The sequence below is a fragment of the Aquarana catesbeiana genome, linkage group LG07, assembly GCF_042186555.1.
Source record: "Aquarana catesbeiana isolate 2022-GZ linkage group LG07, ASM4218655v1, whole genome shotgun sequence".
Lineage (NCBI taxonomy): Eukaryota > Metazoa > Chordata > Amphibia > Anura > Ranidae > Aquarana > Aquarana catesbeiana.
The window spans coordinates 152,026,332-152,050,009 of record NC_133330.1 but is presented as its reverse complement, the minus strand read 5'-3'; the positions used below and the strand labels follow the sequence as shown (position 1 = coordinate 152,050,009).

The 23,678-nt window shown below is 44.7% G+C and overlaps 1 protein-coding gene across 1 annotated transcript in view; it reads left to right on the top strand.

The window, feature by feature from the left end:
• Positions 1-3,032: 3,032 nt before the first annotated feature.
• Positions 3,033-23,678, top strand: part of CCDC134 (coiled-coil domain containing 134) — a 225,997-nt gene continuing 205,351 nt past the window's right edge. The window contains exon 1 of the mRNA XM_073592725.1: positions 3,033-3,343. The gene's annotated coding sequence lies outside the window, so the exon portion shown is untranslated. The remainder of the gene's footprint in view (positions 3,344-23,678) is intronic.

The window sequence follows — 23,678 nt, the reverse complement described above, 5'->3', positions numbered from 1 at the left end:
GAAGCAGCTCAGTGTTATTCTATGTGTCCATGCACATTAGGGTGTTTAGAGGCATATTTGAAGAGGAGAGTTTATAGGCAGAACAAAAACCTTCATCGCTGACAGTTGAATGTAAAAAAAAAGAATTGCCGGCTTAAAAAAAAAATGTGAAAAAAGTGTGGGGTCCCCCCGGTCCATACCAGGCCCTTGGGTCTAGTATGGATTCTGAGGGCCCCCCCCCCACGCCAAAATTGAAAAAAAAATGACATGGGGTCCCCCCAAAATCCATACCAGACCCTTATCCAATCATGAAGCCCGGCAGGTCAGGAAAGGGAGAGGACGAGCGAGCGCCCCCCCCCCCCCCTCCTGAACCATACCAGTCCACATGTCCTCAATGTTGATGGGGACAAGGGCCTCTTCCCGACAACCCTGGCCATTGATTGTCGGGGTCAGCGGGCGGGGGACTTATCGGAATCTGGAAGCCCCCTTTAACAAGGGGGCCCCCAGATCCCCGGCCTCCCCCCTATATGAATGGATATCGGGTACATCGTACCCCTACCCATTCAGCAAAAAAAAAAGTAGTGTAATGTGACAAAAGACAATAGACAGTTTTTGACAAGTCCTTTATTAAAAATGTCTTCTTCTTCCCCACTTCTTCCTCTTGGGGGCTTCTCCCTTTGGTCTTCTCCTTCTTCCTCCGGTCTTCTCCTTCTCCCGCTTCTTCTTCTGGTCTTCTTTCTCCTGTCTTCTTTGTTCGGTGTTCTTATTTCTCTGCCGCCGCTCCTGCCGACGACCCTCCTCCAATGCTGTGTCCCACTGATCTGTCTGCGCCAATGTCAAGCATTTCTTAGATAACTATGGGGCGTGGCCATCAGATGATGTCATCCGGAGACCCGGCCCCACGTGACATCACAGATCCATCATGCCCCTGGCGGTGAAGTCACGAGGGGACTGGGCCTCCGGATGATGTCATCCGATGGTCCCTATGTTGAGGGCATGCGGACTGATACGGATCGGGGGGGGGCTCGCTTGTCCCCTTACTTTCCTGACCTGCTGGGCTGCATGCAAGCTCCAAAAAGATGTCCACTATCAAAAGGCATGTGGTGTGAACGTTTTATGCATGGTTCTCTGCAGATTTAACAGATAGGAGACTTATTTGGGAGATGAGATGAATAATGTCAACCATACTGTCTGCACAGTAATGTAGAGCTATAGGCAAAAGATTTAAATGCTCCATAAATAAATGATCAGTTAAGAATGTAGTTGGATCATTAGTCATAAGCTAAGGTCTGAATGACGGACACAGCATGTCCTACAAGCAAAAACAAAGATTAGGTCCAGCCATAGGCAGATTGAAATTCGATTTTTGGTTGGTTCAGCAGGAACTGGCCAAATTTCAATCTATCTATGGGCATCTATGGACTGTCCCTCGGTGTCCTAACGTCCAGAGCAGGGGTATGGACCCTGCTCTGGCCTTGATGACATCAGGGCTGTAGATGGCAAGAACACAGAAAGGAGGATTGGTTAAAGGGTAACTCCACTTTCGTGGGGAAATAAAATTGCAAATAAAGAAAAAATATAGCGCATATAATTGCGACACTAATCATATTGTAATTGAATGTTATTAAAAATTACCTTTCTTTTTCAATCTGCAGCCATTGTAATTTTCTGAGAATACATTGCAATATGGCTACCTGGAGGTGCTGACCACTCCCCAGAAACATAATTTCCTGCTTCTGTGATTGGCTCACCAATTTTCCCAGAAGTCTGCCTAAGGCCCCTTTCACACGAGGCGGACTCCGTTTCCACGGAGCCCGCCTCGGTCCGCCGGCTCAGTGGGAGATCAGTCCGTTGATCTCTGCTGAGCCGGCGGATGACAGGTCCCTCTCTGCTCACTGAGCGGGGAGGGGCTTGTCAGACGCCGCTGCCACCTATGGAGGGATCGGACGAAAACGGACAGCATGTCCGTTTTCGTTAGATCTCACCCGATCCGATCCGCCAGCAACTGACGTGGACGTAGGGCCATCCGTCTACTTTTAGCGGATCAGACCGTGTCGGATGTCAGCGGATATGTCTCCGCTGACATGCGTCGCTCCATAGGCTAACATGGAGCGCCCGTTCAGGTCCGCCGTCAAAACTGACAGGCGGACCTGAACGGTCCGATCGTGTGAAAGGGGCCTAAGAAACAAATCAGATTTCAGGCATCCCTTGCAACAAAAATGTCATTTTTTGAGAGATACTTTCAATAGGAACACATCTAAAGAGATGCAGGCCCAGCAGATTTTGTCATTAGTGCCCAGTAGCTCCACACCTGACAGTTAATTATGAAACCCCTCCCATTAGACTCCCTCAGAACAGAGGCACAGAGAAACACACATAGATTTCTTCAGAATAACAAAAGGTAGGAATCTGCAACAAAGGTTGTTATAATCCTTGCAATGTACATAGATCACAAAAGTGGAGTTACACTTTAAGTATATTTCCATTTAGAGCCCTTTCACACTGGGTCGCGGGCTGCGTTAGCGGTAAAGTGCTTTTAACCCCATTGATTTCAATGGCAGGGGCGGTTTAGGAGTGGTGTATACACCGCCCAAAGATGCTGCTTGCAGGACTTTTTTTCCAGTCCTGCAAGCGCATCGCCCCAGTGTGAAAACACTCGGGCTCTCACACTGGAGAGGCTTGAGAAGCGCTATTTTTAATTTTGTGAATTATTGTTTTCCCAGACCAAAATTAGCAATTAACCCTTGCAGTGCAGGCACAGCCCCACCGCAGAGGATCATTTTGTATTTGCCCGTAGCTGGGTTTTAACGTATGAACGCAACCCTTTTACTACAATTTTAATATGATGTTCTGTTATAAATAACTTGATTTGAAAACCACATGCAAATCTATAGAGGACTGCTGTCGTTAGTGTTCCGATCATGTCGTTACCTTTACAAGCCGTGAAAACAGCTCAAGCATGAAATGACAGCGCCTCTTGTACAGCTATACACGGTACGACCAGCAGAGGGCACCGAATTAGCCACGATGATTTGTTCTTCGTCAGGACTCTTTAAAACGTGATTGTTTTTTTCACGCACATAGAAAGGTAACTTGGCTCCTTCACTACATCTGCTGCCACGAATCTGCTTTATTACACACATTATTGCAGAATAACGCGCTGCAATCTCACACACAGCAAGGCATCACCAGCACAACTACACAGCAGAGACGTGTGGGAAGCGGCACAGGAGGTGACGTCAGCGAGGGAGAAGCGTCTGATTGGTGGCTGAAGGTGCTCGAAAAATATACCTGGAAATAAGCAGCATGAGAGCCCAGAGGGAGTGAAGGGTCCAGCACGTCTGTACTGCCGGCTGCTGCTCAGGTCAGTGTCCAGTGCTGGGGATGATTGTGTCTGGTTATGGATCGGAGCGATGGGCTGACATAGTGATCGGTTTACATTGCATGAATGAGCTGTACACCGATTGGTCTATGTATAGGCGTCCAATATCCCATGGGGTATATATTGTATATTGTGCTTCCCTGACGTCACATGACCTGTTCTAATGATCAGGCTGGTTGGAGGGCTCAGCTCTCGATGGCCTATGTATGTGACATGGTAGCTGTGAGAGCAGGTTTATTATCGTGTTTAATAAGAGGTCACACACTCACATTGTCAGGCTGACATATCGACCTGGGAGCAGCTGTTGCCCATTGGGATCCAGTCTGGGCTCCTCCTGGAAATAAAAATATCACAATGTGGGTTTGTATGTCTAAAATGCATGCCAAATGTGCGTAAGGTAACCGCCACAACACCTCTACTTCGTTTTACTTTGCGTTTTCTTTGCACCTTATTCCATTCAGCTCTCTCAACTGATTTCTTCATTCATTTACATTGAAAAGCAGGTTAAACACATGTACAGCTGACATGAATATAATAAGTATTGTTTCCAGAACTTCTCCACATGAGCCCTTACTTTCTATGGCTCTACTCTTTCATTGCCATGCCCATGCCGCCATATTGGATCAGTGTGATGTCATAAACATCCCTACCTCTTTGTGTACATGCAGCAGTTGATTTGTCCTGGAGTGACAGCTTCCTTTTCGGATTCAGTCTGAACCCAAGTTCTGACCTAACCTGGGCTGGTTCCTGTTCACCCCTCAGCCAATGTGTCTTGAAACAGAAATGTACCCATAACAACTTGATAAATCGATGTAATGGTTTCACAAAAGTTACATTTCTGGAATGCCAGGATTGCTTACTGTCACATTTGCGTGTGTCCTCAACCAAACTGTCAAACCAGCAAATAGCTGGTGTCTGATCACATGTATAAACAAATATTAAATTAAAGTGGTTGTAAACCCTTTACAATCCACTTTTTGCTACAGGTAAGCCTATAATAAGGCTTACCTGTAGCTACCCCGGATATCTCCTAAACCTGCACGGTTTAGGAGATACCCCCTGTATCTGCATGTGCCGATGTCATCGGCACATGCGCACTGAAGCAATGGCACGTACTTGCCATTTGCTTCAGTGAGTGTGCTGTTACTGGCGGCTCCCACGCGCAAGCGTGGGAGTGACTTTATCGCGCCTCCGGCCAATCACAGCGTCGGAGCCACAGTACCCGGAAGTAACCCCGTGAAGAAATGTCGCCGGCCGGTACTGTATACGGGCACCGCAGCAGGGGCTTTGATCTCAGGTGAGGTATTACATAATGAGCTAGCTCGTTATTCCTTTGTCTTGCAGGTCTTTTTTATTTTTTTCCTTTCATGTGGGTTTACAACCCTTTAAGGATGGCGCTGATTCCAACAAACATATAGTAAATGCATAATTCAATCATAAACAATCCTGGAAGAAAAGAGTCCACACTCCAAAAAAAATGTCCATGGCAGTTGCAGCTTCCTTGACTGAATGGAGTGTTTAATTCTGCGCCAAGGCTCTCAGCAGATCATCCTCTACAAATTCAGCAGTGCCTAAAATAAAGAGCAACTGAGTGTGTGCAGAGCAAGGTGAGATAGTGTATTGGTGTATTTTAAACAGTATAAACACTTATTTTTAATGTTTTGCATAGCTATACCTGCAAAAGGGGCCAGCATGGAATGATCTAGCAGGACTTCATTTTATGACTAAAGTTCATTTTTTAAACCGGAACTAAAGGAAGTAAACTAACCTCTGGGTCCCTCGCTGGTGCCATCATCTTCTCTCCCGATGTCGGTCTTCACTAGCCAGTCATTCCACCACACAAGGACCATGCTGGCGATGTAAACTGAGATGTGCAGTTCAGTTTACATGCTGCAGAAGACTGCAGGCAGGTGTATTTTATAGCAGAAGATATATTGCATCTCTATTCTGTGATAATAGCTGCTCAGTCTTTTGTTAAATGCTTTCAGTCCTGCTTTTAGCTGGCCATAGACAGATCAAAATGTTGCCCGTTCAGCAGGGATGGGAACTGATTTTGTGTGACTATCCCCACTCGACATTTGCTTGACTTCTGTTAAAAAGAACATGCTTGAAAACTTTTGTCAATCAGCAGCTGCAGTCACTGATCAGTGTATTCCTCCAGCAGCAAGTTCTGCTGTCAGAATACAATGTCTTGGTGGGAGAATTCCTCTATCCAGCTAGTTTGTAGAGGAATCTGTTTTATTATTTATTTTCCCAGTCCATTTCTAAAAACATAACATTAATAAGTCACCGGGACCAGATGGCTTGCACCCGAGGGTCAATGAGAAACACAGTCAAGTATTTGCAAGGCCATTGTTCCTAATTTTTACAAACGGTCTGCTGACTGGAATGGTACCAGCTGATTGGAGAAAAGCCAATGTAGCACCAATATTTAAAAAAGGGCCAAGATACATCCCTGGGAATTAGACCAGTTAGCCTAACATCAATTGTATGCAAGCTCTTGGAGGGGATGATAAGGGACTAATATACAAGAGTTTAGTAATGACAACGGTATCATTAGCAGTAATCGGCATGGATTCATGAAGAATCGTTCTTGCCAAACCAATCTATTAACCTTCTATGAGGAGGTGGGCTGCCATCTAGATAAAGGAAGGCCCATAGGCGTGGTGTATCTGGATTTTAGAAAAGCATTTGACACAGTTCCCCATAAACGTTTACTGTACAAAGTAAGGTCCGTTGGCATGGACCATAGGGTGAGTACATGGATTGAAAACTGGCTACAGGGGTGAGTTCAGATGGTAGTGATGAATGGGGTCTGAATGGTCAGGGGTGGAAAGTGGGGGTCCCCCAGGGTTCTGTCCTGGGACCAATCCTATTTAATTTATTCATACACGACCTGGAGGATGGGATAAACAGCTCAATCTCAGTATTTGCGGACGATACTAAGCTAAGTAGGGCAATAACTTCTCTGCAGGATGTGGAAACCTTGCTAGAAGATTTGAACAAATTAATGGGGTGGACAACTACATGGCAAATGAGGTTTAAAGTGGTGTTCCAGCCGAAATTATAGTTTCTAAATAAAAATATCCCTATAATACACAAACTTAATGTATTCTAGTAAAGTTAGTCTGTGAACTAAGGTCTGTTTTGTTAGTTTATAGCAGTAGTTTGATATTTTATAAACTTACAGCAGGCCGTGGGCATCTTAAGTATGGGCATCTGAAGCCAGACTGTATTTCTTCCTGGATCTCATCCTTGCAGATCTCGCACATGCTCAGTGCAGCTCAAGCAGTGTAATAGGTTTCAGGTCAGGTTTCCATAGCAACGGCAGTTTCAGAGGAAGTTGCTGCCCCTTCCCAGAAGGCATTGCAAACAGGAAATGATGCGATGGGCATCGGCCAGGGAGGAGGAAGTGAAAAATGAATACAGCAGATATACAGTAGGTGCTGAGAAAAAAAAAATAAAAAAATATCTAATTTGTTTACAGTGCACAGTTTAGTGAGGGATTCTGAAGAGTTGTAAAAGTGGGTGGAACTCCACTTTAATGTAGAAAAATGTAACAATGCATTTGGGTGGCAAAATAATGAATGCAATCTACTCACTAGGGGGAGAACCTCTGGGGGAATCTAGGAGGGAAAAAAAGGACCTGGGGGTCCTAGTAGATAAGCTCAGCAATGGCATGCAATGCCAAGCTGCTGCAAGCAAAGCAAACAGAATATTGGCATGCATTAAAAAGGGGATTCATTCCAGAGATAAAACGATAATCCTTCCACTCTACAAGACTCTGGTCCGGCCGCACATGGAGTATGCCGTCCAGTTCTGAGCACCAGTCCTCAGGAAGGATGTACTGGAACTGGAGAGAGTCTAGAAAAGGGCAACAAAAATAATAAAGGGACTGGAGGACCTTTAGTTATGAGGAAAGGTTACGAGCAATGAACTTATTTTCTCTAGAGAAGAGACGCTTGAGAGGGGATATGATTTTAATGTACAAATACCATACTGATGACCCCACAATAGGGATAAAACTTTTCCGCAAAAGGGAATTTAATAAGACACACGGCCATTCACTAAAATTAAAAGAAAAGTGGTTTAACGCTAAACTGCATGGAGGGCTCTTTACAGTAAGAGCGGTAAGGATGTGGAATTCTCTTCCACAGGCAGTGGTTTCAGCGGGGAGCATCGATAAGTTCCCCCCCCCGTTCTCCTCTCTTTCCCCTTCCCATTCACCCCTTCCTTCTTCTTCCCTCCCACTCCTCTTCACCTTAGTGACTCTTATCCCCCTTTTTTTGGTTTTCATACTTAGTCTTGTTCACCAGACAGAGCCTTTTGGCCCCGTCCCTGGGCTCTTCCTGGCCAGCCTCTCTGTGTGCGGCCTAGTGTCCGTTTTTCCATTTGGCTCAACATTAAGTCGCAGGACATCACTTGGGTGGTTGATGGGTATTGGGCTAGGCGGTCAGTAGCATATTTTTCGTTTTTGATTACAATTTTGTTGTATAATTTTTTGTATTGTTTTTTAACTGTACTTTGTTCTATGCAGTATCACATCTACCTCTTAATAAACATCCCCTGAGGAAGCCCTAAAAGTCGAAACATGTTGGAATATGTCACTCCATGCTATTGAGTGACCATTTGTTCCATCATTTGATTAGATTTGTATTTCCTGTCTGCGTAATATATGTACAGTCAAAGTTTTAAATTTGTCTTCTGTGTAATAAATTTTGTTATATATTTTTTTTTTTTACACTTTGATGTATTGTCAGTAACTATATTGCTTGGCACCCTTAAAATCCCATCAAAATCATCTTCCTGCCCATATACTCTTCAGGGATGTTGGCGCCACCTTTTTGACCCTGTCGCCTAGCCATACAAACTACTAGAAGAAAAGAGGTTCAACCTTAAACTGCGTAGAGGGTTCTTTACTGTAAGAGCGGCAAGGATGTGGAATTCCCTTCCACAGATGGTTTCACAGGGGGGCATCGATAGTTTCAAAAAATTATTAGATAAGCACCTGAATGACCGCAACATACAGGGATATACAATGTAATACTGACCTATAATAACACACACAGGTTGGACTTGTGTCTTTTTGCAACCTCACCTACTATGTATTTATTCACCACTGGGTTTTTTATCTTTTGCGATTTATAAGCGAAAAAATTTGGAAAAAAACCCCCAATATTTTCTACTTTCTGTTTTAAAAAAAATCCCATAAAATCTAATTTCGTCATACATTTAGACCAGAATGTATTCTGCTAAATGTCTTTTGGTAAAAAAAAAAAACTGATACGTGTATAATTGATTTGTGTAAAAGTTATGCTACGTATCACTGAAAATTGATCAATCCTGATGTACTGACTGCCTATCTCATTTCTCGAGGCCCTAAAATGTCCCCTTTTTGTAAAGATGACAGACTAAGGTATTTAGTAAGGGGCATAGTGAGTTTTTTGAAGTTGTAATTTTTTTACCCACAATTGTTTGGAAAATGAAGAATCCCCCCCCCACAAACTTGTCATATTAACAAGGTATTTCTCACACATGGCATAGGCATACTTGCAATTACACCCCAAAATGTATCCTGCTGCTCCTCCTGAGTATGGCGATACCACATGTGTGAGACTTTTCCACAGCCTGGCCACATACAGAGGCCCAACATCCAAGTAGGATCGTCAAGCGTTCTAAAGGCATAAATTACACATTTAATTTCCTGACTATCACATTTTTGAAGGCCCTGGAGCACCAAGACAATGGAATTACCCACGAAATGACCCCATTTTGCAAAGCAAATACCCCAACATACAGTATCTCACAAAAGTGAGTACAGCCCTCACATTTTTGTAAATATTTTATTATATCTTTTCATGTGACAACACTGAAGAAATGATACTTTGCTACAATGTAAAGTAGTGAGTGTACAGCTTCTCTAACTAAAAAAAATTTAGTAAATTGTAAATTTGCTGTCCCCTCAAAATATCTCAACACACAGCCATTTAATGTCTAAACCGCTGGCAACAAAAGTGAGTACACCCTAAGTGAAAATGTCCAAATTGGGCCCAAAGTGTCAATATTTTGTGTGGCCACCATTATTTTCCAGCACTGCCTTAACCTTCTTGGGCATAGAGTTCACCAGAGCTTCATAGGTTGCCACTGGAGTCCTCTTCCACTCCTCCATGATGACATCACGGAGCTGGTGGATGTTAGAGACCTTGCGCTCCTCCCCTTTCATTTGAGGATGCCCCACAGAAGCTCAATAGTTACATAGTAGTTGAGGTCGAAAAAAGACACAAGTCCATCAAGTCCAGCCTATGTGTGTGATTATATGTCAGTATTGCGGTCGTTCAGGTGCTTATCCAATAGTTTCTTGAAACTATCGATGCCTCCCGCTGAGACCACCGCCTGTGGAAGGGAATTCCACATCCTTGCCGCTCTTACAGTAAAGAACCCTCTACGTAGTTTAAGGTTAAACCTCTTTTCTTCTAATTTTAATGAGTGGCCACAAGTCTTGTTAAACACCCTTCCGTGAAAAAGTTTTATCCCTATTGTGGGGTCACCAGTATGGTATTTATATATTGAAATCATATCCCCCCTCTCAAGCGTCTCTTCTCCAGAGAATAAGTTCAGTGCTCGCAACCTTTCCTCATAACTAATATCCTCCAGACTCTTTATTAGCTTTGTTGCCCTTCTTTGTACTCGCTCCGTTTCCAGTACATCTTTCCTGAGGACTGGTGCCCAGAACTGGACAGCATACTCTAGTTTAGTTAAGGTTTAGGGTTCAGGTCTGGAGACATGCTTGGCCAGTCCATCACCTTTACCCTCAGCTTCTTTAGCAAGGCAGTGGTCGTCTTGGAGGTGTGTTTGGGGTTGTTATGATGGAATACTGCCCTGTGGCCCAGTCTCCGAAGGAAGGGGATGATGCTCTGCTTCAGTATGTCACAGTGCATGTTGGCATTCATGGTTCTCTCAATGAACTGTAGCTTTCCAGTGCTGGCAGCACTCATGCAGCCCCAAACCATGACACCACCATGCTTGACTGTAGCCAAGACACACTTTTTTATACTAACCTGGTTGCCGCCACACACACTTGACACCATCTGAACCAAATAAGTTTATCTTGGTCTCATCAGACCACAGGACATGGTTCCAGTAATCCATGCCCTTAGTCTGCTTGTCTTCAGCAAACTGTTTGCGGGCTTCCTTGTGCATTATCTTTAGAAGAGGCTTCCTTCTGGGACGACAGCCATGCAGACCAATTTCATGCACTGTGCGGCCTATGGCAAAAAAACAGGAGAAAAAGTGAATTCATCAATGAGGGACATGCAATGGTCAGATCATGTAAATACTATTTATTGAAAAAAACTCACTTTAAACACCAATCCAAAAAAGATATACTGTAAAGACAGGTACCATCACCAATTAAAATGACAACTTGGTCATACACAGACGCAGATGGCCACCTATCACAGCCAACCACTCACACCACGCAAGTAGACTCATGCATAATGATTAGATAAGGATAGTTACAGAATAAATTGAATGTACTGATTTGCTGGAGTCCTTAAATTTCACGGAAAGGCAGCAGCTAGTAGCATTGAGTGTTCCTTGGATGATAGGTGTTGTGGTGACAGACGTAGTAGGTCCAATGAGGATCTTTGGGGACCGGGAAACCCAGAGCAGACCACTGAGGAGGAAGAGGGGAGGGGGGGGGAGGGGGAAAGGCCAATGGGGTGGGAGCCAGGGACAGAGGGACCAGGGGCTGACTTAGAAGCATTTTAGGAATACACAGCTGTGTAATGAGTCTCTCTGAATCAGTAGTGGCTCACAGCACTAGAGGCCGAGATGTGGAGGAGCGGAAGGTGAGGGTGCAGGGGAGTACTACTGGTGAGTCCTGGACTGAGCTAAATGGCTCGCTGGGTGGACCGGGTATCGTGTGGTGGATACCAGGTGGTCATAAGAAATAACTGTCCCAGACTTGGGATAAAGACAGGTAAGATCTCACCCAGTGTTGGCTGCAGTCCACGTCAGGAGCAGGGAATGAAGATCTCACCATCTCCCACTTGTCAGATGCTTGGTTGCATGGTGTTCCATCCTCCGGAGGGTCATCCATGGTGCACATCCATTGACGGTGTGATAAGGATAAAAATAGGAGAGGGTAGTCCCGGGAGAATACAGCGGGCAAAGCCGAATCTCCTCACACCGTCAGTTCCCCTCGTTCCGTTTTCCGCGAGCTGATTCAAGCGGCCACAATGATCCTGGGCCAATGGTGTCTGGGCTGGTAGGCGGGTCTGCTAGTCTGCAGGAGCGCTATGGACAGCGTGATGGCGTCATGCTGACGCGTTTCATCCGTGACTCGGATTTCATCAGAGCATGCGCAGTAGCAGAATTCGTCGTCTTATAAAGCATCCAGACGGAACCACGTAAGGGCTTCAGCGTCTTGTTGTCAAGGCTACGGCGTTAATCACTGACAGCCACACACATAAACAGGAGATTAAAAACACACAAGTAGTAGGGCGGATCCGTGAGTACGTACATCCAAGGGAGGAAATTAAATAAGACAGTAGCACCAGATATAGAAACCCAAATGGGAGAAGAAGTGAAGGAGGAGAAAGAGGAATTAGAACGAAGCAAAAGAAATAGGGAAGAAAAAAATTATTAAAAAATTATAAATAGGGCAAATATGATGCCGAAAGAAAAAAAAAAAAAAAAAAAAAAGGGGTGGGGGGGGAGAGAGAGAGAAAGTGGAGAATGGATATCCAATCAATGAGACGCTCGGGTAAGGAAAGAACGGGAGGCAGAAATAAGATTATTAATACTTTGAACCAGGAGAGAATAAAAGACTGGGTGAACTTCGACAGAACGTTCCAACCATAAGAAGGAGAAAACAGGTAATGTATCAGAGGAATTACGGTGTAAGGAATACAGCAAGATTGCACTCATTATTCAACCCCTGTGGGTACATACTGTTAATATTGTATATCCACATTTTCTCCTTCTGGTACAATATCCTGTCAAAGTCACCCCTTCTTTGTGGAAGATTAAGCCTGTAAATGCTTTTAAAAGAAAGCCCATCGGGCTTTCCTCCATGGCATTGAAGTGTAGTGGGATGGGTCGTTCATCATCCTTACCAAGGATGCTCTGAACATGTTCACCCATTCTGACCTTCAACTGTCTCTTGGTCTTGCCGACGTAATGTTTCCCGCATGGGCAGGTGAGCATATAGATCACCCTGGTAGTATTACAGTTGATAAAGTTATCTATTGTAAAGCGCTTTTGGCCCTCAGAGTCGGTAAACGTGTCTGTGCGTTCAACATACTTACAGACCGAACAGCGACCACACCTAAACATGCCTTTCAAAGGTGGTAATTGAGTAAGCCAGTTAGGGGTGGGTGATCTTTTATACTCAGAATGTATGAGGCTGTCTTTTAAATTTCTGGAACGGCGAGCCGTCAGAAGTGGTCTTGTGCCAACAATTTTACCCAGGGTGGGCGACTCAGACAGGATGTGCCAATGTTGGTTAAGTATGGACCTAACTTGGTCCCAGTGGGCACCGTATTTGGTGATAATCCTTAGGGGCCCCTGTGGCTCTTTGGGGAGTTCGGGGTCCTTCTTCCTAAGAAGCTTTGCCCGCTGTATTCTCCCGGGACTACCCTCTCCTATTTTTATCCTTATCACACCGCCAATGGATGTGCACCGTGGATGACCCTCCGGAGGATGGAACACCATGCAACCAAGCATCTGACAAGTGGGAGATGGTGAGATCTTCATTCCCTGCTCCTGACGTGGACTGCAGCCAACACCGGGTGAGATCTTACCTGTCTTTATCTCAAGTCTGGGACAGTTATTTCTTATGACCACCTGGTATCCACCACACGATACCCGGTCCACCCAGCGAGCCATTTAGCTCAGTCCAGGACTCACCAGTAGTACTCCCCTGCACCCTCACCTTCCGCTCCTCCACATCTCGGCCTCTAGTGCTGTGAGCCACTACTGATTCAGAGAGACTCTCATTACACAGCTGTGTATTCCTGAAATGCTTCTAAGTTGCTGCTGAGTCAGCCCCTGGTCCCTCTGTCCCTGGCTCCCACCCCATTGGCCTTTCCCCCTCCCCCCCCCCCCTCCCCTCTTCCTCCTCAGTGGTCTGCTCTGGGTTTCCCGGTCCCCAAAGATCCTCATTGGGCCTACTACGTCTGTCACCACAACACCTATCATCCAAGGAACACTCAATGCTACTAGCTGCTGCCTTTCCGTGAAATTTAAGGACTCCAGCAAATCAGTACATTCAATTTATTCTGTAACTATCCTTATCTAATCATTATGCATGAGTCTACTTGCGTGGTGTGAGTGGTTGGCTGTGATAGGTGGCCATCTGCGTCTGTGTATTACCAAGTTGTCATTTTAATTGGTGATGGTACCTGTCTTTACAGTATATCTTTTTTGGATTGGTGTTTAAAGTGAGTTTTTTTCAATAAATAGTATTTACATGATCTGACCATTGCATGTCCCTCATTGATGATGAATTCACTTTTTCTCCTGTTTTTTTGCCATATGTTATATGAATTCAGAGGAACACACCCATCATTGTTGGTGTTAGCAATTGTCTCTAGATCTACAAAGACGGGGCTATTCTTGCCTCCAGTCTGTTTCAATTATATTTGATTGCAGAATGTATTAGTTCTTTTTATCACCTGTTGTCTGCGGCCTATGGTCTGATCACTGACAGGCTGACCCCCAACCTCCACCCCTTCAACCTCTGCAGCAGTGCTGGCAGCACTTAACCGTCTTTTTTTTTCCCAAAGACAACCTTTGTATATGACGCTGAGTCTGTGGACTCAACTAATTTGGTCGACCGTGGCGAGGCCTGTTCTGGGTGGAACTGCTGTATGGTCTTGGCCACCATGCTGCAGCTCAGTTTCAGGGTCTTGGCAATCTTCTTATAGCCTAGGCCAGCTTTATATAGAGCAACAATTCTTTTTTTCATATCCTCAGAGTTCTCTGCCATGAGGTGCCGTGTTGAACTTCCAGTGACCAATATGAGAGAGTGAAAGCGATAACACCAAATTTAACACACCTTTTCCCCATTCACACCTGAGACCTTGTAACACTAGCGAGTCACATGACACAGGGGAGGGGAAAATGGCTAATTGGGCCCAATTTAGTCAATTTCACTTAGGGGTGTGCTCACATCCACCAGCTCTGTGATGTCATCATGGAGGAGTGGAAGAGGACTCCAGTTGCATCCTATGAAGCTCTAGTGTACTCCTTGCCCAAGAGGGTTAAGGCAGTGCTGGAAAATAATGGTGGCCACAGAAAATATTGACACTTTGGGCCCAATTTGGACATTTTGACTTAGCGGTGTACTCGCTTTTGTTGCCAGCAGCTTAGACATTATTGGCTGTGTGTTATTTTGAGGGGACAGCACATTTACACTGTTATACAAGCTGTACCTTCACTACTTTACATTGTAGCAAAGTGTCATTTCTTCAGTGTTGTCACATAAAAAGATATATATAATAAAATATTTACAAAAATGTGAGGGGTGTACTCACTTTTGTGTGATACTGTATATTCTATTAGGCATAATGAGTCTTTTGAACATGTAATTTAGTTCCATAAGTTTTTGGAAAATATGGAAAGGAAATAAATTTATTTATTTTTTTTTTTTTTTATGCAAAGTTGTCAAATTATAAGATATTTCTAACACACATAGCAAGTACATACCAAGAATGACACCCTAAAATACATTCTGATACTCCTCCTCCTGAGTATGTCGATCTCACATGTGTGAGACTTTTCCACAGCCTCGCCACATACATAGGCCCAACATCCTAGTAGCACCTTCAGGCTTCTAACACACAGTATGTACATACCAAGAATTACACCCCAAAATACATTCTGCTGAGCAAAGGGTAAAAAAAGGTTTACCTATGGTTTTAGCAGGCAGGAATACTGTCCCAGCACAGGCAAAGCATTGGTCCAGGTAGCCAAAGGAATTGTCCAGGCAGAGATGTGCCAAAGTATTGATCCTGGCAATAGGCAAGGACGTGGTCCATAAGCAGGCAGTTCAGGTGGCAGGCAGAGGCATGGCCAGTTGCAGGCAGAACTGTAAGGCTTAGGGCCTCAGTCAGGTAAGACCTGAGGACAGGGGTAGAGGCTTCTTCTCATCCAAATCTCTTCAACGTCTCCAGACCCTAATCCGAGAAGACGAAAACCCGGAGAAAGCCAAAAAGGTTTTCTCCACTCAGAAAATCTATTCTGTAGCCCCTCACATATGTGAGACCCCTGTGTTGCAGGGCAAAAGATCAGTTCAGGAGGCAGGCATAAAACGTGGTCATTTTACAGGCAGAGGTCTATTCAAGTGGAGGGCAGGAACGCGGTTGGCAAAGGCATAGTCAATAAACAGTCCGGGTCATACACAGAAATAGAAGATCGTGGAAACTGGAAAAATATCTTCACTTCACATATACTTCACTAATAGTGTAGTGGTGTGTGATAGATCCTATAGCACTCTCCAATACAGAGGCCTGGCTGGGAGGGACATTGGGGACAGTAGTATCGGGTGTCACAGCAAATTCATTTACTTGAACATACACAACTTTTTTTTTTTTGGGGGGGGGGGGGGGTTGTAGCCTGTTTGGGTAAGAGAGAGTATATAAGGGGTGCCTTTCATGAAGTCTGGCAAATGTATCAGAGCAAATTTGTTCAGGGGCGTGGCCATTCAGATGGAGAAGGCCTCTTTAAATTTTAGGTAGGTTAGGGATCTTTGTGTGCACTTGTAAAAGATAACATAAATTGTACAGGGCTAGTTGAAACAAGTAACTGGTGAATATTAATTGGGAAACAATGGGTAGAGGGAATTAGTGGGACTTTATATGAGGTATAGGGGTGCCGTTCAGGTCCCCCCCCTCCATCCCGGTTGAATGAAGAATAATAAAAAAATAAAAAAGGTAGCGGGACTTTATATATAGACACTCGGGAGCGGGAATAAAATTAATAATTTTTAATGGAATCAAATGATTATAGAGTTTCTGTATTCGAATAATTCAATGCATGATGCTATATATAAAATCATTCGTACAACTATTACAATTCATTGAAACCAGAAAAGATATACATACATACATGTTCCAACAAGGAATCAATACAAATACATAATGTAAAAACATTTAGAGCATGATTACATAATTAATTGGAAAAGTTGGAGACCAGAAAGAAAAGGGAGGGTTACAGATCATAGGGGGCAAAAAACAAATTATTATGGAACGGCCTGGTAGAATGCATCAATATGTACACTAGGTTGATATTGGCTCTACGCGTTTCAAGGTATTTGACCTATCATCAGGAGCAAGGAACCATAGTGATAATCTAAAAATTGAAAGGAAAAATGTTTAATTGAAAGAGAGAAAAAAAAAAAAAAAAGAAGGAAAAAACTCAGAACAGGCAGGAAGGGTCCTCACTAATGGACCCGAACCGCCTGTGCACTTACATGTGTGGTCCACACAGTGGCGGTGCGGCCACGAAAAGCACAGGCCAAACCAATCATGCCATGCACGGGAGCTGAGGGGACATGTAGCAACGGGCAAGACACAGGAATGGACGACGTCCCGCAGGAGTGTCATTGTAGATGATGGTGAAACAAAGGGACCAAATCTGTAGGGGAAAGAAAATGAAGTGGCTGTAAAGTGGATGTGGGGCAAGGTGCAGGAAATGGGTGGAGAGGGAGGAGATGTGGAACAAAGGGAGGAATGAAGGGGGTTAAAAAAGGGTTAGTGTGATTAGAAAAAAGGTTGAGAACATGAGAGAGGTAGATGGAATAGGAATATGAAAATGAAAAAGGGGAAAAAAAAAAAAGAGAGGGTAGGATAGGCGGGGTGATACAAGAGGGACAAGATAAGGAACAGAATGGGGAAGGAAGGGCAAGAAAAAAAGGGAAAGGGCAGAAGTGAGAAGGAGGAAAGGGAAAATTACAAGGATGTGAAAGTGATGAAGGGAAGTGGAACTCGGTTTGAAAGTCAAGAATAATGAAGGAGAAAATGTGTACCTGATAAACAAAGTGTCCAGACAAAATTGCATTGATGCATGGGTGATAGATAGGAAGGTGGAAACAAGTGTGTACCAAACGAGGTGCAGAATCCAAGCGGGATTGGGGTCCATAGCCGTCAAGCCCCCGCAGTCATGCCCCCAACGTCAGACGCTGGCCCACAGATGGGGAGAGAAGGGGAGGACGCCGACAGCCCAGGAACCAAGCCAGTGATGGCTCCACCGGCGGCGGCGGCGGCAGCCAGACCACCCCCCCAATGGGCCAGGAGATGATGATCACTCGGACGAGGATTCTGCACCTCGTTTGGTACACACTTGTTTCCACCTTCCTATCTATCACCCATGCATCAATGCAATTTTGTCTGGACACTTTGTTTATCAGGTACACATTTTCTCCTTCATTATTCTTGACTTTCAAACCGAGTTCCACTTCCCTTCATCACTTTCACATCCTTGTAATTTTCCCTTTCCTCCTTCTCACTTCTGCCCTTTCCCTTTTTTTCTTGCCCTTCCTTCCCCATTCTGTTCCTTATCTTGTCCCTCTTGTATCACCCCGCCTATCCTACCCTCTCTTTTTTTTTTTTCCCCTTTTTCATTTTCATTTTCCCATTCCTATTCCATCTACCTCTCTCATGTTCTCAACCTTTTTTCTAATCACACTAACCCTTTTTTAACCCCCTTCATTCCTCCCTTTGTTCCACATCTCCTCCCTCTCCACCCATTTCCTGCACCTTGCCCCACATCCACTTTACAGCCACTTCATTTTCTTTCCCCTACAGATTTGGTCCCTTTGTTTCACCATCATCTACAATGACACTCCTGCGGGACGTCGTCCATTCCTGTGTCTTGCCCGTTGCTACATGTCCCCTCAGCTCCCGTGCATGGCATGATTGGTTTGGCCTGTGCTTTTCGTGGCCGCACCGCCACTGTGTGGACCACACATGTAAGTGCACAGGCGGTTCGGGTCCATTAGTGAGGACCCTTCCTGCCTGTTCTGAGTTTTTTCCTTCTTTTTTTTTTTTTTTTTTTTTTTTTTTTTCTCTTTCAATTAAACATTTTTCCTTTCAATTTTTAGATTATCACTATGGTTCCTTGCTCCTGATGATAGGTCAAATACCTTGAAACGCGTAGAGCCAATATCAACCTAGTGTACATATTGATGCATTCTACCAGGCCGTTCCATAATAATTTGTTTTTTGCCCCCTATGATCTGTAACCCTCCCTTTTCTTTCTGGTCTCCAACTTTTCCAATTAATTATGTAATCATGCTCTAAATGTTTTTACATTATGTATTTGTATTGATTCCTTGTTGGAACATGTATGTATGTATATCTTTTCTGGTTTCAATGAATTGTAATAGTTGTACGAATGATTTTATATATAGCATCATGCATTGAATTATTCGAATACAGAAACTCTATAATCATTTGATTCCATTAAAAATTATTAATTTTATTCCCGCTCCCGAGTGTCTATATATAAAGTCCCGCTACCTTTTTTATTTTTTTATTATTCTTCAAGTAACTGGTGACTTTCTTTATACCAAAACGGTGATCTCCTGGTGGCTAAGTAGAGCTGCATCAGTTGGTCATTCAGATCCACCCCTTGGTCAGTTTACGAGGGAGATATTGTTTTATGCCAAGTCTTCCGGTGAAGTGTACTGGGGATTTATCCACACAAATATGTATGTCGGGAATAAACATTTTCTTAAGGCTAGAGCAAAAAAAATTGATTCGTGGCCAAATTTTTAACAGTTTGTCTGAATCAGGATGATTAAGGGAGGCACTGGGCATTATTATTGAATTGTAAAAATCTCATTATTTCGTAACGGTTTCTGGGCATCAAAGAAGAGTAGACTGGCATATGATGTATAGGTTGGGTAGACCACTAGGCATGGACTTCATCATATTATTATTATTATTATTATTAATATAAATATTTATTTTTTTTTTTTTGTCAGTTCCATGTTCAGGGTTAGTCCAAGAAAATGTTTTAATTCTTCCACTGTGAGGGGTTTCCACACAAATGGGCGAGCATAGGAAGAATCAGGATTGCTGACAATATGTTGGCTGGCGTTCAGATTACACTGCTCCACAATGTAATTCAGCAAATCATCCGTGAAAAATAAATGAGAAAAATTAAATTGGGGTAACATTTTCTGTTTGTATCTGAGGGCCTGGCTGCGCTGTAAAAGGGGGAATTGCAGGTTCTGCTGAAGTAGCTGCCAGCCATGTAGGATATAATAGGACGTCTGGGAGGCTAGTATGGGCCCTCGTTGATGGGACGCCCCATTACTAGCACCTGGCCTATCATCTGAGAATGTTGCCCTGGTTGTGCTTGCCACTGCACAAGGACTTGCAGAACTACTGGTGGATGCCTGCTGTCACGTATAGGTTGGAGGCTGAGGTGCTGAGAGGGCTCTCCTTGTGGCTAAGTGCAACACACCTCTGGAATTGTACAGGGAGTGTAGTGCCCAAAGAAGCACGGTTTGCCAGATGTTGCTGTAGTCAGGAGAGCTGATCGCCAGGAGATGGCTGTAGCAGGCTGGGAGCACTTGAAGAGTAAGCCGAGGTGGTTGGTAGAGGAGAAACTGAGAGCCAGGCCAAAGGTCATACACGTGGATCGGTCAGGCAGCGGAACCGGAATGAGCCGGGGTCATACACACAGGAGACAGGAGAAGTGGAGTCGGTGGGCCAAGCCGGGGTCAAACATTGGGAAGCAAGCAGGAGCAGAGTCAGAAGTACAGGCCAGAGGTCAAACCAGGATATTGGGAAGCGGGGTCAAGTTAAGTTGGGTCGGTAATGGGAACACGATCGCGCATCTGCATGCGCCGGTTCGCAATGCGTGCGCCACCGCACATTGGGGTTCTCCATATGCGCCCATGCTGGATATTGGCACCATTGCCAGTTCTTCTAAGGCCATTTCCCTTACAGTGCCCTCCCAAGGGGCAGCCTCCAGATGCCCAAAGGAGCCCATCTTTCAGGGTATCTGTTGCGGAAACTTTTCAAAAGTCTAGGGGCATGTACATGCAGGCTCCCAGTAATTTTTTTTCCTCTGAGAAATACCCTTCCCATTTAACAAGGAATTGAATTTGCATTCCTCTCTTCTGCCAATCCAAGATGGCTTCCACTTTGTATTCTGTTTCATTTCCTACTAAGACTGGAGGTGGTGGCTGTAACTCTTCTCTTCCAGGGAATGGGCTGGGTATAGTTGGTTTCAGCAAGGAGACGTGGAATACTGGGTGTATCCTGTAAGAATCTGGCAAAAAAAGTTCAAAGGCCACAGGGTTCACTTCCCTCTTAATTTCAAATGGCCCAACAAACTTTGGCCCTAGTTTCCGCGAAGGACAAGAAAGTTTCAGATTAATAGAAGATAGCCATACCTTGTCTCCCACTTTTAAAAGTAGGATTACCTCTTCTCTTCCTATCGTACTACCTCTTAAAGTCTTCTTGGGCCCTCTGTATGGTTCCCGGAGGGTTTGGTAGTTTGGATAAAGCTCATCCTGTCTTGGACGGCTGTTACCAATGACTCAAGAATGGTGTCAGGTGGGAACGAGAGGTGAAATCCGTAATTGGCCGAAAAGGGCGGTTGGTTGGTTGCAGCATGCACAGAGTTATTCTATCCAAAATCGGCACATGGAAGTAAAGAGATCCAGTCCTCTTGGGAGAAAGAACAGAAGCACCGCAGGTATTGTTCTAGAGTTTGATTTTGTTCTTTCTGTTTGGACATTACTCTGTGGGTGGTAGGCTGAGGAAAGGCATACTTCAATTGCCAGGATCTTGCCACCAAGATGGTCGTGAATCTTTCTGATGGGGGCAGGTCTACTATAAAGTCCATAGATATATTCTTCCATGGTTGCTCTGGAACTGGTAGTTGTCTTAACGGGCCCCAAGATTTGGTGTTGGAACCCTTGTTGCGTTGGCATGTTATGTAGGAGTTCACATACTTCTTAGTCTGGTTTTAAGGAAGGCCACCGTAGGTATTGTTGGATAAGATCAATTGTCTTCCAAACCCCAAAATGCCCAGCAAGTTGATGGTCATAAAAAGTTTTCAAGGCCTTCAGTCTGGCTTGCTGAGGGACAAAAATTTTGTCCTGGTGCCATAGGAACCCCTCTTGGTTTCTTTATGGATGATACTTCTGGTTCTGATTGGGTTTAATCAGAAGAAAATTCTGAGTCGACAGAATTGTGCCAGGTGTGGCCTCTTCTGGAGTATCTGGAAACATCCGAGACAGGGCATTGGCCTTCCCATTCTTGGATCCTGGGCGGTTGGCAATATGAAAATTGAACCTGGAGAAAAACAATCTACGCCCACCAGGCTTGTTGAGGTTTTAAACGTCTGGCAGTTCTGAGGTGCTCCAGGTTCTTATGATCCGTGAAAATCATGATGGGATGTGGGTCACCCTCAAGAAGGTATCCCCATTCTTTTAAAGCAGTTTTTATGGCCAGTAGCTCTCGGTCCCCTACATCATAGTTCCTTTCTTACTGGCTCATCTTTCGTGAGGAAAAGGCTACAGGATGAAGTAATGCCTTGGGCCCCTGGCGTTGTGACAAGATTGCTCCTGTGGCCCCCTCTGAGGCATCAACTTCTAGGACATAGGGCAGAGCAGGGTTGGGATGCTGGAGAACTGGTGCTGAAATGAATAAAGACTTAAGTTCATTAAGTGCCGTCCTGAGCCTCAGAGGACCATTGGAATCGGGCATGCTGGTGGGTTACTTGGCTGATGGGTGTGATGATGGCAGAAAAGTTCTTCACAAATGTTCTGTAGAAATTTGCAAAGCCCACAAACCTCTGAACACCCTTCTTATCCGATGGAGCCGGCCATTCCAATATTGCTTGCACCTTTTGTGGATCCATGGCAATCCTCTCCATAAATATAAGTTCCAGGAACTGGATTGACTCTTTCTCAAAGTCACGCTTTTACATAAAATCCATGCTTCCTTTAAAGTGGACAGTACTTTCTTCATATGTATTCTGTGGATCTCCAGAGTAGCTGAAAAAAGGATATCATCAAGGTATACAATTATGAAGTTATCCATATGTTCCTGAAAGATGTCGTTCATAAAGTGCTGGAGCATTAGAGCCAGAATGGCATCACCAAGTATTCAAAATGCCCGAATTGTGTTCTGAATGCTGTCTTCCACTCATCTCCCTCACGCATGCGGATGAGATTGTAGGCACCCCGCAGATCTAATTTAGATAAGATTCGAGCAGTACGGAACCTTTGAAATATTTGATAATAGGGAGTGGGTAGCGATTCTTGATGGGGATTTTATTTAACTCTCTGTAATCCACACAAGGTCTTGGTGTTTTGTCGTTTCTCCACAAAAAATGTATGCCAGCCAGCGCCCGCAGGAGAGGGGGATGGGCGGATGAATCAGTTTTTTCCAAGTTTTCATTAATGTATTGCCCTAAAGTTTCAAGTTCTGTTTCCTAGAGATGAAGTATATGGCCAAAGGGAGCCTTTAAGCAACTCAATTAGACAGTCATATGGCTGGTGAGGAGGAAGGGCATCGGCTTTCTTCTTGTCAAAGTCATCCAGGAATTCTTGGTAGGCAGATGGTACATGCTGGGTGGTGGCTGGCGCTGGGTACCGGTTGAACGGTCAAACAACTAGCAGAGTCTCTGGAATTGGAGCTAAAGCAATGCTGTTGGTAGTATGAAGAAGTAAAGAGGACTTCATTCTTGGGCCAGTTGACCTGTGGATTGTGTGCTTGCTCCTAGAATGACTGGGAACAAAGCTAAACGCACACCTTCAAAACGTACCAACTCCCGATGGCCAGAGTCGGTCACGGTGAGGAGAGGTGCAGTCTCTTGTGTAACTAGCCCAGAACTGGGCAGAGGGCCATCGGCTAGGTGTACTGTCAGCCGTTGTGTTTTTTGGAGACCAGGGGAATGCCAAATTTTATTAGCTGGAGTCAGGTCCAGAAAACAGCTGCAAGCCCCCGAGTCAACGATTGCCGGGAGCCGAAGATCCTGAAACCTGGCAGTATACAGGAGTACGTGAAGGTGGCTTACTAGGTCTTATGGAGCAATTTTGTAGGAAATGTCCAGTTCCTCCACAATAAAGGCACAGATTCGCCTGGCGGCGAAGGAGTCTTTTCCTCTGAAGAGAGCTGAGCGGACCAAGCCTGCATGGGTTCAGTTTCCGATGCTGGGGCAATGGGAGGCCCAGTTGCTGGCGAGGAAGGAATATGTTAAGGCAGCTTTGTTCCAGCCCGTGTCTGCAGACCATTTGCAAAAGTCCACCATGTAATCCTCCACTGGACGCCATCCCTGCTGTAAT